The sequence below is a fragment of the Bos taurus genome, chromosome 2 (assembly GCF_002263795.3).
Source record: "Bos taurus isolate L1 Dominette 01449 registration number 42190680 breed Hereford chromosome 2, ARS-UCD2.0, whole genome shotgun sequence".
Taxonomy (NCBI): domain Eukaryota; kingdom Metazoa; phylum Chordata; class Mammalia; order Artiodactyla; family Bovidae; genus Bos; species Bos taurus.
This window is the reverse complement of record NC_037329.1, coordinates 15,828,717-15,843,989: the sequence shown is the minus strand read 5'-3', so window position 1 is coordinate 15,843,989 and position 15,273 is coordinate 15,828,717. Positions and strand designations below refer to the sequence as shown.

Below are 15,273 nucleotides of genomic sequence, written 5' to 3'. Positions count from 1 at the left end.
GAAGAATGGCATCCTTCCTTATGACGTAATATTGTTGAGTTTTATGTAGCAAGATATTCTTTAATCCTATAACTATTGTTAATACAGCTTTATTTATTTTAAATTTTTTAAAACTTACCACAAACAGTTATCTTGACATAAGCAGAAAAACATTTCTAGGAATTGAAAGACACTTCTCTTTCTCTGCCCATTTGGTATCAAGATAGGCTAACTAAACAATGGAAATCTGGGAAATTAATCTTACAGGGAAAAGGGTATGCTTGTATTTCTCCAGATAAATCCAACAAGAATCAGTTGACTCCATCTTCAGAAGATCCACCCCAGGAGAGCCTCTGGTGTTCAAAATAAAAAAGAAACGACAAAATTCCAGGGAAGAAAAAATTCCAATACAAACCATGGTGACTCTAAAAATCTCTAAGAAACACCGCCCTCAACGTCATCGACCTTATGATCTCCTTACCTAGGGATAAACAAAAACCCTAACTAATCAAGCTAAAAATCTGGTTTCACAACAGAGAATGCCTTGGAATCCGGAAAATATTTTTGTTGCTATGCTTGCTTTGCTTGCTTTTGCTTCCCACCCACCCCCTGACCCCCCCAACCCCCCCAACCCCCCCACACCCCCCCGCCGCTCAAGCTGAATTAATTAATCATACTTATTGGACCTATATACCTAACCACCTTTTTTACTACAGGTATTTTAGACAATAGACTGGTGGAACCCATCCTTATTATAAAAATGTCTCAGAGCAATCGGGAACTAGTGGTTGACTTTCTCTCTTACAAGCTTTCCCAGAAAGGATACAGCTGGAGTCAGTTTAGTGGTGTGAAAGAACACAGAACTGAGACCCCAGAAGGGAGAGAGTCAGATATGGAAACCCCCAGTGGATCAGTGGCAACCCATCCTGGCACCTGGCAGATAGCCCCACAGTGAATGGAGCCACTGGCCACAGCAGAAGCTTGGATGCCCGGAAAATGATCCCCATGACAACAGTAAAGCAAGCCCTGAGGGAGGCAAGCAATGAGTTTAAACTGAGGTACCAACAGACATTCAGCGACCTGATGTCCCAGCTCCGCATCACCCCAGGGACAGCATGTCAGAGCTTTGAACAGGTAATAAATGAACTCTTCCGGGACAGGGTGAAATGGGGTCACGTTGTGGCCTTTTTCTCCTTCAGTGGGACACTATGCATGAAAAGCATAGACAAGGAGATACACGTATTGGTGAGTCAGGTCACAACTTCAACGGCCACTTACCTAAATAACCACCTCAAGCCTTGGATCCAAGAGAACGGCGGGTGGGACACTTTTGTGGAACTCTACGAAAGCAATACAACAAACGAGAGCCAGAAGGGCCAAGAGCGTTTCAACTGCTGGTCCCTGACGACACGACTGTGGCTGGTGTGGTTCTGCAGGGCTTGCTCTTCAGCTCATAGTAACTATTCCTTTCGTTATAGTCATTCATATTTTATACAAGCTTATGTTCCTCTTCCTTCTGTTATAGCTATAGAGAACTTACAATTTAATAAGACTCAACGTTTTGTGACTTATATAGATTACAAATTGTATACTTGTTTTAATTCCTCTGTTTCTTTGAAATATGAACCCCTAGAAAGAGGGTCCCATGGCAGGACTTGTCTCCCAACAACTCACTAAATTACTCCGGTGATCTAAACAATTCATTGGATGGTTAATTCTTGACATTTTGAGATTAATAGCCATTTACACTACTGCTGCTGTCGCAGGCCTCGCAAACCTCATTTCAAACACAAAACTTTATTCAAAATTAGACCAAAGATGCCCATACTATGTGGGCCACTCAGGCTCAGATAGATGAGGAAATTCAGGATGAAATACAGGAACTAAAAACAGCTGTCAAATGGGTCGGAGATCAATTAATAGATTTACAAAAACAAATAATGTGATTGGAATTCTACTCAATTTTGTATCACCCCTGTTCAGTTCAACTATAGTGCCTACAACTGGGAGCAAATTAAATTTCATTTGCAAGACATACATGACAATGCTTCCCTAAATGCACAATTATTACAAAAAGAAATCTTTGAAACCTTCTCTAAAAGTCTGCCCTCTTCCAATAATTTGGAAACTTTAGCTGAACAGCGAGCTGATCAATTATCTGGGCTAGACCCTCGAAGATGGTTCCAAAGTATTACTCATAGTATTGGGTCTGGTGCCGCAACATTGGTAATTGTCCTGGTAATTATATTTGTTATATACCAATGCCTTTCAACAAAAATTGTTCAAAGTAAACAAGCTCAATTGGTCAGGGCCTTTTTTACAAAAATAATAAAAAAGGAAGAATTGTCAGGGAACGTTTAATTTTAAGGAATCCTATAAGTTGTTTTCTGTTTCTCAAGGGCCTTCTGTTCCTTATCAGTTCCTGGAAAACAGGAAGGAGCAGAGCTGCATGCAGTTCTCAGGACTGAGGTCATGAGGCTGAAGGCATACATGGATTCCTTTCAGTAACCTTTTTACTTTTCGGTACAACTGCTTAGTCATGTTCCTATGTCCAATACATGGGTTGTCTTCTGGCCCTGTGACGATTGTTATTCCCCTAGTTACTGTTGTTAAGTGTCTGGTTTCGGTGTTTTTTACTCAACTTTATTTTTCTGCCTAAAGCGTCCTTGTATAACAATATATAAGCACACGCTGCCATGAATAAAGTACCCTTGTTCCACTAGAGACCTCGGTCCCCCGCGTCCTTCTTTTCTTTGCCTTCTTTTCGTCAACTCCTGTCCCCAGGTTCTGGTCTGTCAAGAAGACCGTAACAAACATGGTTAAGTGCCAAAGAACTGTTAACTATTATTATTATATATGTAAGTAAAGTTTATTTTCTGTATCTTATCATAGCCTTCAAAAACTGCTGCTAGATTCATATTAGATTTGGAGACTAATCTCATGTACACGATAAGCCAGGTGTCACATTCAAAACTCATGCTGACTTCAGTGTCTGAAAGAAGAGAGTAGAAATACTTTTCCCTATTCCTCCCACTAGGTGCAACTGAAAATTCTAGACATTATATATTAAACCGACATAGGAAGATTTTCAAAGATAAAGAAGGCAGGCAATCCAGGGAACTAGAGCCCCAGGATCTACATGGTGGTGAATTCCCTTCATTTTCTTCTCACCTCATACGTCCCAGGCTGGGTACTGAAGAAGCCAGCAACCCAAAAATGCTAATGACAAAGACAAAAAAAAGAACCTCCCAGAAAAGCTTGCCCTCCTTTCCAATAGCCCCAGCAAAGGGACAGCTTAGCAAGACAGCCAACATTGAGACAATAACCACAGAAAAGCCTGCTGCCCCGCAAACAAAGGCCCAGTGGAGAGTCTAGGCTTCCCCACGCCACACCCCCTCAGTCCAACCCCCATCCTCACCCGGTGCCAGGATGCAAGGAGGCGCCACCCTCCCCTCGAGGATGGCGTCAGAGGAGGCCTAGTGGAGTCAGGACTTTTACCACAGCTCAGTAATAACCAGGCCACCCCAACAGTGCTGGTGGAAGCCTTGTAGGAAGCAGTTAGGAACTGTCCCTCCTCCCAGCCAAGGTGGTATCCACAGAGGCCAAGAGAGGAGATGATTTTTTATCAAAGTACAAAAGGAATTCAATGGAGGTAGAGGATAGGCTTTTTAACATATAGCACTGAAGCAACTGGACATATTTAAGCAAAAAAAATATAAACCTCAACCTAAGCCTGAAACCACTTCCAAAAAAAAAAAAAGTCAAATCATATATTTAAAAATAAAATATATAAAATCATATATTTAAAAATAAATCATATATCTAGAAAATAACAGGAGAAAACCAGGGGGGACATAAACTTGGTGAAGAGTTCGTAAATATGACACCAAGAGTATAATTCATAAAAGTGAAAAGTCAGTAAATTCAACCACATCAAAATGAAAACTTCTGCTCTGTGAAAGATCTTGTTAAGAGGATGAAAGGACAAGCTACAGGGTATGAGAAACTATCTGATAAAGCACTCATCTAGAACTCTTAAAACCAAACAGTAAAAACAAACAGTCCAATTAGAAAATGGGCAAAAAACATAGGGAGACCTTTCACTGAAGATGATATACGAATGGCAAGTATGCTTGGGAAAAAAGTTCAGTGTCATGAGCTAAAAGGTAAATGCAAATTAAAGCCATGATGAGATACCATGATATATGTCTCAGTGTGATTAAAAAAAAAATGGTGACACCACCAAATACCAGCCAGAATGCTGATACTTGATATACTGTACATTGCTGGTAGGGATATAACACGGCACAGCTACTTGGGAAAACAGTTTGGCATTTTCTTAATTAAACATATATTTACCAAACAACCCAGCAATTGTACTCTTGAGCATTTATCTGGGAGATACGCAACATTACTGTAGCAGCATCATTGTAAGAGACAAAAAATGGAAACAACCAAATGTGATACTGCTGAGCAGTAAAAAGAAATGAACTGTTGATAACACACAACTTGGATCTCAAGGACATTATGCTAAGTAAAAACAAACAAAAAATCTCAAAAGGGTACATACAGTCCATTTCTATAACATTCTGGAAATGATAAAATTTTAGAGACAAGAAATAGATTAATAGTTGCCAGAGGTTAGCCAGGATGGAGGAAGGGAGGGAATTCGATGTAGCTATAAAAGGCACTTGGGGGAGTGGGAGATCTTTGTGGTGATGGAATAGTTCTGTGTCTTGATTGCACTGATGGTTACACGAGTCTACACATGAGATAAAGTAACATAGAATTCTATACACACATCATGTCAATGTCTAATTCCTGTCTTTGATATTATGCTGTGATTATGTAAGATGGGCCATTGGGAGAAATTGAATGAAAGGTACACGGATCTTCCATGTACTACCTTTACGACTTCCTATGCATCTATAATTATTTCAAAATGAAAAGCTTTTGCTTTTGTTTCATTTGAGGGGCATTCCTAGAAAACAATAGAGACTTAAATGACTTCCAGTCAGAAGAACCATGCTCTGTCAAGGGCAGTTGAAAGCAAACGGCAATGAACAGGAGGATTAGCTACCAACCACAGGGAAATGCCTTATATAGAGACCAAGAAAACAGTCATTCCTTTCCCATATGAGTTCCCAGTAGGTTTAATGGTTTTTAACCCCTGACGGCAGATTAAAAACTAAGCCAGGAATTTTAGAATGTTCAATTTTCAGCCCTATCCCCAGTGATTCTGACTTTTTTGAGTTAGGATGATCACAATTATCCTAGAAGATTCTAGAGTGCAGCATGCACTGAGAATACTGTATTACAATAAAGAATGTAAAAGCAGTTCAGCGTCTGAAATGTGACACTCTTTTGAGCCCCATGAAGCCAAAATAAACACGAAGACTTATGTTATTCTAATGGTAAGGTTATTTTAAGGCCAGTTTCTGAGCCCCCAGAACCTCCTAAATCTTAATTAATGGAGCAATATTCGGAACCCAAGCAGTTTAAAAATATCATAGGTAGTTTTCAACATGCTATGTTTAAAAAGAAATTAGTATTTTATCTTTGGATATCACTGATTCTCTCAAAATGACCCCTTTATTTTTTCATAGCTATTAATAAGATGCAGGGAAAATAAGTGCTCTAAATTTCAGGTATTAATCTGTGATGAAATGCTTGTAGAAGGGGAATTCTCTGTGGTGTAAACCATGGAAAAGAGCAGCAGGGACCCTTTCATATTGCCCAGGATAGTAGAATGACAAATGTGTTCTATAAAGAGGACTTGACACAAATTTAAAAATTAAAAATCATTAAGCTTTATATTAATTACTATAATTATAAAAGGTTCTCAAAATTCCACATTAATATTTATGGCTTCAATTAAACTTTATTTAACAACAGTTAATGATGTTCCTGAGCAAAGTTGAATATTATAGTTAATATCTAACTGTGGTATAGGGCAAAATCCTGGAAACAGTGTGAGAGCTGTAATAGAGGGCTTCTGTTCATGTCTCTATTATTCTATTTCAAGTTATTCCAAGAACCCCAGATGAGTTCTTCATCAGTTTCCTCATGTATAAATTTGAGATAATAATAGTCTGAGGAAGAACAAAAAAAAATACTAATATGAGAAAGCACTATGCCCTACAGTGCTAAACTGTCATTGTCATCATTATTACCATTTTAAAAATTCAATTCTTATATTTTAGCTGCCCACTTATAGGTCTATGAAATTAACTTGAAAAAAACTCTTATTTATATAACTAGAAGAAGCATCCCATGATCAAATTTACTGTATGGAGAATCAGTTAATTGAAGGGTGATGGTTTCCAAATTGTAAGTGACTTGGGCATACTTGCTGACACTGATGAATCTTATTAATTATAACTTATGAAAGTAGCCAGCTCCCTTGGCATATAGTGCCATGTGGCACACAAATATTGGATGTCATTTACAGTTTTCCTTTTATAAATTTAAAAGTTGTATTTTATTTCTATGTCTAACCTTTCCATTAAAGGGAACTTCAGTTGAGCTAGCATTAAAATTTTAAGTTCTAGATTTAAGAGCAGATTTCTAGTAATATACATCAAGCTGTCAATATTGCAAACCCTAAAGCACTGTGGAAGGCTGTAAGATATCTGGAAGAATTTCAAATGTCCATAGCTTGCAGTACTAATTGGAAAGTATGAACATGATATTGAATCATGTGAGAATGAATGACATGTAAATTTTTTAAACTTCACAAGTATAAAATTATACAATCCTAAATAGCTTACAAATAAACATCAATGAATGATTTGTTAGAACAATTGAAAATGATAATAACTTAAGAACTAGCTGTAACTTGAATATCAAAAACATAAATAATATTTTAATTAGGCCAATTCCTTACAAATAGCTGTGAAAAGAAAAGAAGCGAAAAGCAAAGAAGAAAAGGAAAGATATAAACATCTGAATGCAGAGTTCCAAAGAATAGCAAGAAGAGATAAGAAAGCCTTCTTCAGCAATCAATGCAAAGAAATAGAGGAAAATAACAGAACGGGAAAGACTAGAGATCTCTTCAAGAAAATCAGAGATACCAAAGGAACATTTCATGCAAAGATGAACTCAATAAAGGACAGAAATGGTATGGACCTAACAGAAGCAGAAGATATTAAGAAGAGATGGCAAGAATACACAGAAGAACTGTACAAAAAAGAGCTTCACGACCCAGATAATCACAATGGTGTGATCACTCACCTAGAGCCAGACATCCTGGAATGGGAAGTCAAGTGGGCCTTAGAAAGCATCACTACGAACAAAGCTAGTGGAGGTGATGGAATTCCAGTTGAGCTATTCCAAATCCTGAAAGATGATGCTGTGAAAGTGCTGCACTCAATATGCCAGCAAATTTGGAAAACTCAGCAGTGGCCACAGGACTGGAAAAGATCAGTTTTCATTCCAATTCCAAAGAAAGGCAATGCCAAAGAATGCTCAAACTACCGCACAATTGCACTCATCTCACACGCTAGTAAAGCAATGCTTAAAATTCTCCAAGCCAGGCTTCAGCAATATGTGAACTGCGAACTTCCTGATGTTCAAGCTGGTTTTAGAAAAGGCAGAGGAACCAGAGACCAAATTGCCAGCATCTGCTGGATCATGGAAAAAACAAGAGAGTTCCAGAAAAACATCTATTTCTGCTTTGTTGACTATGCCAAAGCCTTTGACTGTGTGGATCACAATAAACTGTGGAAAATTCTGAAAGAGATGGGAATACCAGACCACCTGACCTGCCTCTTGAGAAATTTGTATGCAGGTCAGGAAGCAACAGTTAGAACTGGACATGGAACAACAGACTGGTTCCAAATAGGAAAAGCAGTACGTCAAGGCTGTATATTGTCACCCTGTTTATTTAACTTATATGCAGAGTACATCATGAAAAATGCTGGACTGGAAGAAACACAAGCTGGAATCAAGATTGCCAGGACAAATATCAATAACCTCAGATATGCAGATGACACCATCCTTATGGCAGAAAGTGAAGAGGAACTCAAAAGCCTCTTGATGAAAGTGAAAGTGGAGAGTGAAAATGTTGGCTTATAGCTCAACGTTCAGAAAACAAAGATCATGGCATCTGGTCCCATCACTTCATGGGAAATAGATGGGGAAACAGTGTCAGACTTTATTTTTCTGGGCTCCAAAATCACTGTAGATGGTGACTGCAGCCATGAAATTAAAAGATGCCTCCTTGGAAGGAAAGTTATGACCAACCTAGATAGCATATTAAAAAGCAGAGACATTACTTTGCCAACAAAGGTTCATCTAGTCAAGGCTATGGTTTTTCCAGTGGTCATGTATGGATGTGAGAGTTGGACTGTGAAGAAGGCTGAGCGCTGAAGAATTAATGCTTTTGAACTGTGGTTTTGGAGAAGACTCTTGAGAGTCCCTTGGACTGCAAGGAGATCCAACCAGTCCATTCTGAAGGAGATCAGCCCTGGGATTTCTTTGGAAGGAATGATGCTAAAGCTGAAACTCCAGTACTTTGGCCACCTCATGCGAAGAGTTGACTCATTGGAAAAGACTCTGATGCTGGGAGGGATTGAGGGCAGGAGGAGGAGGGGACGACAGAGGATGAGATGGCTGAATGGCATCACTGACTCGATGGACGTGAGTCTCAGTGAACTCCGGGAGTTGGTGATGGACAGGGAGGCCTGGCGTGCTGTGATTCATGGGGTCACAAAAAGTCAGACACGACTGAGGGACTAATCTGATCTGATCTGATAAATTATGACTTTTTAATTAACAAAAATATTTTTATTATACAAGTATGAGAACTTACCTTTTATCTATGTAGATATGTAACTAATATCATGTTTATATTTCAAACATACTAATTCTACATCTTTAAGAAAATTATTGTTAAAAATTAAAATTTAAAGTATGAAAGTAAACTTGGTGATTCCTTAATAGCCATCATTTTCTGTACTACAGCTTTTTCTTCTTCTTCACGAAGAGATATCTACTTCAAAGTATACAAACATAAAAGCGAAAGTGTTAGTCGCTCAGTCTTAGTGACCCCATGGGCTATAAACTGCCAGGCTCCTCTGTCCATAGAATTCTCCAGGCAGGAATACTGGAGTGGGTCACCATTCCCTTCTCCAGGGGATCTTCCCAACCCAGGGATTGAACCCAGGTCTCCTACATTGCAGGCGGATTCCTTAACGTCTGAGCCACTAGGGCAGCATACGTGTGTAGTTGTCCTTACATAAGAAAGCAATAATGATGTGACTGTATTGGCTCATCTGTTTTCCTTCTACCTCTCTTCCTCCCAAACAGAATTACAAAATCTTATTATAAATACATATTATAAATAACAGATTATAAATACACATTATAAATAACATAAAATAATTAGCCAAGGAAACTGAGATAGAATAATGAGTGTTTGAAAAATAAGTTGAAGCTGTAAGTAGTTTAGAATGCACATGGCTTGGAATACTTGCTGGAGAAGGGCTACAAATTTAGCTTTAAGGGAAAAATATGATGGGTTAATGATCCATCAGGTCCAGATGCTCAGGAGGTGTGATTATTTCCAGGGCTGACACATGTGAGACATCTCTCCCATGCATCCTTATAAAGTAAGGCTCTCTTTGCTGGCATCATCAATACCACCTCTACACTAGTGATAAGTGTCACAGGCATTTTCTTATAGCATCTCTCTAAGCTGACTGATGCTATAGCATCAAAGTTTAGGAAAGTTTATTTTACAGAAGTCAAAACTGTGCAGAAGAGGGACCCAGTGCCCTAACGGGCAAGAAATATGGACTTGAACCATAGCGAAAGTACAGTGGCAAAATGGCTCTATCTTAAGCCACAGACAATTTTAAAGTTAACAAGAGGAAAAACTTTTATTGAAACTTTTATTTCATATTTAACAAGACAGAATTTGGAGACCAGGGATGTTGTTAAAACATTGTTTTAGATCATAGGAGGAATACTCTGGAGCTCTTATGATAACTCCAACTGACCACTGGTTTTATTTAATCATATTTCTATGATCTAAAAATCTCAAAAGAATTTGTCAAAATAATTATCTTGACGTTGGGTCAGAGAAGGAACTATTGTCCTTAAATTACAGAATTTCTTATAAAAGGAAGAACGTTAATATTTGATTCAACTTTTTTTTACTACCATACTATCAAAGTAACAGTAATTGCATATTTAGCACTCACAGTGTGAAAGGTGCTGAATTAACATTCTTTTAATAATAGCAAAATGACACTGTCCTCAGATGCAGAAATCTAGGAAAATGTTATGTAAATATTTGAGGTCACAATTTTATCTGAAGTGTTTAGAAAAAGGAGCGAGATATTGAAATGAGACAAATGGCTTAGATGCTTAATGGAAACAGATGGACAGCAATTAGAGGGGATGCTAAGCCAGAAGCACCACTGCGAATAGTTTTCGGCTGGAGAAGAGTGAATGATGACAGCCCAGGAAGGAGAGGACCGAGAGAGGATAAGTAGAAATCGCTTACTCCAGCTCCGGTTTTACCTCAACTTCTCAGTTAGTAAATAAAGAAAGAATTTTAAGGTTGAAAAATAATTTAAGCAATGCTGTACTCTTGCCTGGAAAATGGACAGAGGAGCCTGGTAGGCTGCAGTCCATGGGGTCGCTAAGAGTCCGACACGACTGAGCGACTTCACTTTCACTTTTCACTTTCATGCATTGGAGATGGAAATGGCAACCCACTCCAGTGTTCTTGCCTGGAGAATCCCAGGGACGGGGGAGCCTGGTGGGCTGCCGTCTATGGGGTTGCACAGAGTCGGACACGACTGAAGTGACTTAGCAGTAGCAGCAGAAAATGAAAGGGCTTCCCTGGTGGCTCAGACGGTAAAGAATCCTCCTGCAGTATGGGAGACCTGGGCTCGATCCTGGAGTTGGGAAGATCCCCTGGAGGAAGGTACAGCAACTCACTCCAGTGTTCTTGCCTGGAGAATCCCATGCACAGAGCAGCCTGGCGGGCTACAGTCCATAGGGTTGCAAAGAGTCAGACATGACTGAGGGACTAAGCCCAGCACAGAAGACTCTCACTATTTGCAGATGACATGATCCTCTACATAGAAAACCCTAAAGAATCCACCAGAAAATTACTAGAAATAATCAATGACTACAGTAAAGTTGCAGGATATAAAATCAACACACAGAAATCCCTTGCATTCCTATACACTAATAATGAGAAAACAGAAAGAGAAATTAAGGAAACAATTCCATTCACCATTGCAACGGAAAGAATAAAATACTTAGGAATATATCTACCTAAAGAAACTAAAGACCTATATATAGAAAACTATAAAACACTGGTGAAAGAAATCAAAGAGGACACTAATAGATGGAGAAATATACCATGTTCATGGATTGGAAGAATCAATATAGTGAAAATGAGTATACTACCCAAAGCAATTTATAGATTCAACGCAATCCCTATCAAGCTACCAACAGTATTCTTCACAGAGCTAGAACAAATAATTTCACAATTTGTATGGAAATACAAAAAACCTCGAATAGCCAAAGCGATCTTGAGAAAGAAGAATGGAACTGGAGGAATCAACCTACCTGACTTCAGGCTCTACTACAAAGCCACAGTTATCAAGACAGTATGGTACTGGCACAAAGACAGAAATATTGATCAATGGAATAAAATAGAAAGCCCAGAGATAAATCCACGCACATATGGACACCTTATCTTCGACAAAGGAGGCAAGAATATACAATGGATTAAAGACAATCTCTTTAACAAGTGGTGCTGGGAAATCTGGTCAACCACTTGTAAAAGAATGAAACTGGACCACTTTCTAACACCATACACAAAATAAACTCAAAATGGATTAAAGATCTAAACGTAAGACCAGAAACTATAAAACTCCTAGAGGAGAACATAGGCAAAACACTCTCCGACATACATCACAGCAGGATCCTCTATGACCCACCTCCCAGAATATTGGAAATAAAAGCAAAAATAAACAAATGGGACCTAATTAACCTAAAAAGCTTCTGCACATCAAAGGAAACTATTAGCAAGGTGAAAAGACAGCCTTCAGAATGGGAGAAAATAATAGCAAATGAAGCAACGGACAAACAACTAATCTCAAAAATATACAAGCAACTCCTACAGCTCAACTCCAGAAAAATAAACGACCCAATCAAAAAATGGGCCAAAGAACTAAATAGACATTTCTCCAAAAAAGACATACAGATGGCTAACAAACACATGAAAAGATGCTCAACATCACTCATTATCAGAGAAATGCAAATCAAAACCACTATGAGGTACCATTTCACACCAGTCAGAATGGCTGCGATCCAAAAGTCTACAAATAATAAATGCTGGAGAGGGTGTGGAGAAAAGGGAACCCTTTTACACTGTTGGTGGGAATGCAAACTAGTACAGCCACTATGGAGAACAGTGTGGAGATTCCTTAAAAAACTGGAAATAGAACTGCCTTATGATCCAGCAACCCCACTGCTGGGCATACACACTGAGGAAACCAGAAGGGAAAGAGACACGTGTACCCCAATGTTCATCGCAGCACTGTTTATAATAGCCAAGACATGGAAGCAACCTAGATGTCCATCAGCAGATGAATGGATAAGAAAGCTGTGGTACATATACACAATGGAGTATTACTCAGCCATTAAAAAGAATACATTTGAATCAGTTCTAATTAGGTGGATGAAACTGGAGCCTATTATACAGAGTGAAGTAAGCCAGAAGGAAAAACATAAATACAGTATACTAACGCATATATATGGAATTTAGAAAGATGGTAACAATAACCCGGTGTACGAGACAGCAAAAGAGACACTGATGTATAGAACAGTCTTATGGACTCTGTGGGAGAGGGAGAGGGTGGGAAGATTTGGGAGAATGGCAATGAAACATGTAAAATATCATGTAGGAAACGAGTTGCCAGTCCAGGTTCGATGCATGATGCTGGATGCTGGGGGCTGGTGCACTGGGACGGCCCAGAGGGATGGTATGGGGAGGGAGGAGGGAGGAGGGTTCGGGATGGGGAGCACATGTATACCTGTGGCGGATTCATTTTGATATTTGGCAAAACTAATACAATTATGTAAAGTTTAAAAAATAAAATAAAATTAGAGAAAAAAAAAAAAAAAAAGAAAGTTCACTTTAAATCATAGGATATCATTTATTCTTTCTCCCCCACCCTCCTCTCTCTCCTCTTCTTCCTTTTCTCTTTTCACTTACCACAGCCAGGATTTGTTTTATAGCTTTGTCATTTTCTTCATTTTGTAGGAAAAGGGCACAGACACTCTCACAACTGCAATCTTGCGTTATTATTGTAAAGGAGAGAAAAAAAAAAACTGTATTTTAAAGGATGGGAGGATGAGGTGGAAAGGAACTGGCTACTAACATTCATTTTCTTCATGTTCAGTAAGTCTAGCAAATCTGAATAATGAGGAAAGAGAAGGGGGCTAAAATGGCTTAGAGATTCTTCAGGTTCACTTTCATAAAACACTAGTTGTAAATTTCTGGTTTGGCAAATCATTTCTAACTAGGATGAGACAGGCAAGTTGGGATAAGTGTATAACTGCGCTTATTACTTGGTTTGTTCTGATTATATTTAATAATGTTGCACAATGACTTTCAAAATACACCCTGCTAATGATTTTAATTTCAGTTTTCTTTTTTGAGGTTACCACTTAAATAGCCTGAGGCATTAGTGTTTTGACGGAAAATCCTGGGAGTTACTTGTAAACCACTCACCTTCAAAATCTTGAAACATGTATCATTAAAAACCTAATTGAAATCATGTTATGTCAAATAAGACAAATAGTACAAGAAACAGTGTACACGAAGAGTGGAAATATTTGGGAGAAAAATAAATCTTTCTAATTACTCACTAGTGTTTGGGGAAAGCAGGTGCTTGCTCATAAGGATAGTAACTTAGGAGATTCCTTGCTTTTTCAGTAATGGAAAAGCCATTGAAGTTTTTAAAACATGCATCAAGCTATAATAATAAATATGTATGTATTTCGAGTAGAACAAAAAAATTTAATTTTAAATATTAAAACAACTGTAGCTTATTGAATATCAGAAAAAAATAAATATTTGAAATTACCTAGATTGGTGATTAGCACCAAATTTCTTCACAGAAGATTTAGCCATACACTTTTTTTAAAGATTTATTTATTTATTGGCTGGACTGGGTCTTTATTGCTGCATGCAGGCTTTCTCTAGCTGAGGTAGCAGGAGCTACTCTGTAGTTGCAGTGTGTGGGCTCCTCATTGTGATGGCTTCTCTTGCTGGAGAGACCAGCTCTAGGCACCAGGCTTCAGTAGTTGCTGTACATGGGCTCAGTAGTTGTGGCACACAACTCCATGGCACGTAGGATCTTCCCAAACCAGGGATCCAACTGGTGGATCTTCCCGGACCAGGGATCCAACCAGTCTCCCTTACATTGCAAGGTGGACTCTTAACTACCAGACCACTGGGGAAGCCCTAGCCAAACACTTTTAAATTTATATCAGAGTGACAAGTATTCAAAGGAATACTGAAAAATAGGTGACCAAAATTCTTGAAGAAGCATGAATTTTCAATTTCAAAAAGCTTGGATTAAGATACTGTGTGAAAGTGAAAGTGAAGTAGCTCAGTTGTGTCTGACTCTTTGTGACCCCACGAACTATTTCTTACCACGCTCCTCCGTCCATGGGATTTTCCAGGCAAGAGTACTGGAGTGGGGTGCCATTGCCTTCTCCAGAGGATCTTCCCGACCCAGGGATCAAACCCAGGTCTCGCGCATTGTAGGCAGACACTTTACCATCTGAACCATCAGGGAAGCCTAAGATACTGTGTAGGAGTCATATTATATGGCAGAAAAAAGTCTGGCTAAAATCCAGAGGCCTGGATTTTGCAACACCCATTTTTGCCTCTTCACCACTGTAAGTTTTCCTTTGTATCTAATATGAAAGCTTTGGACTAAATACACTGAGTTCCATTCTAATTCTCATACTTTATGAATTTGCAAGATCTTATTGGAAAAAGAGAATGTATTCTCAATCCAAGATTAGTGTTCAGAATTCAATTATGTTCCAGGATTCAAATGTGCACGTTATGATCTCAGTTTTCAAAAATATTTACATATAAAAGAATTCTAAGAGGGCATACACCAAAATGCCAGCATTTATTTTATTTAACAGCATTTATTTTATTTAACAGCACTTATTTTATTTAGTGATATTATTACCACTGCCACATGCCAGGCACAGGGATCTTCACCGAGTACCGTGGTGAACAAG

The 15,273-nt window shown here is 38.6% G+C and overlaps 1 pseudogene; it reads left to right on the top strand.

Moving 5' to 3' along the window:
• Positions 1-739: 739 nt before the first annotated feature.
• On the top strand, positions 740-1,494 carry LOC100300383 (bcl-2-like protein 1; annotated as a pseudogene).
• Positions 1,495-15,273: the final 13,779 nt, after the last annotated feature.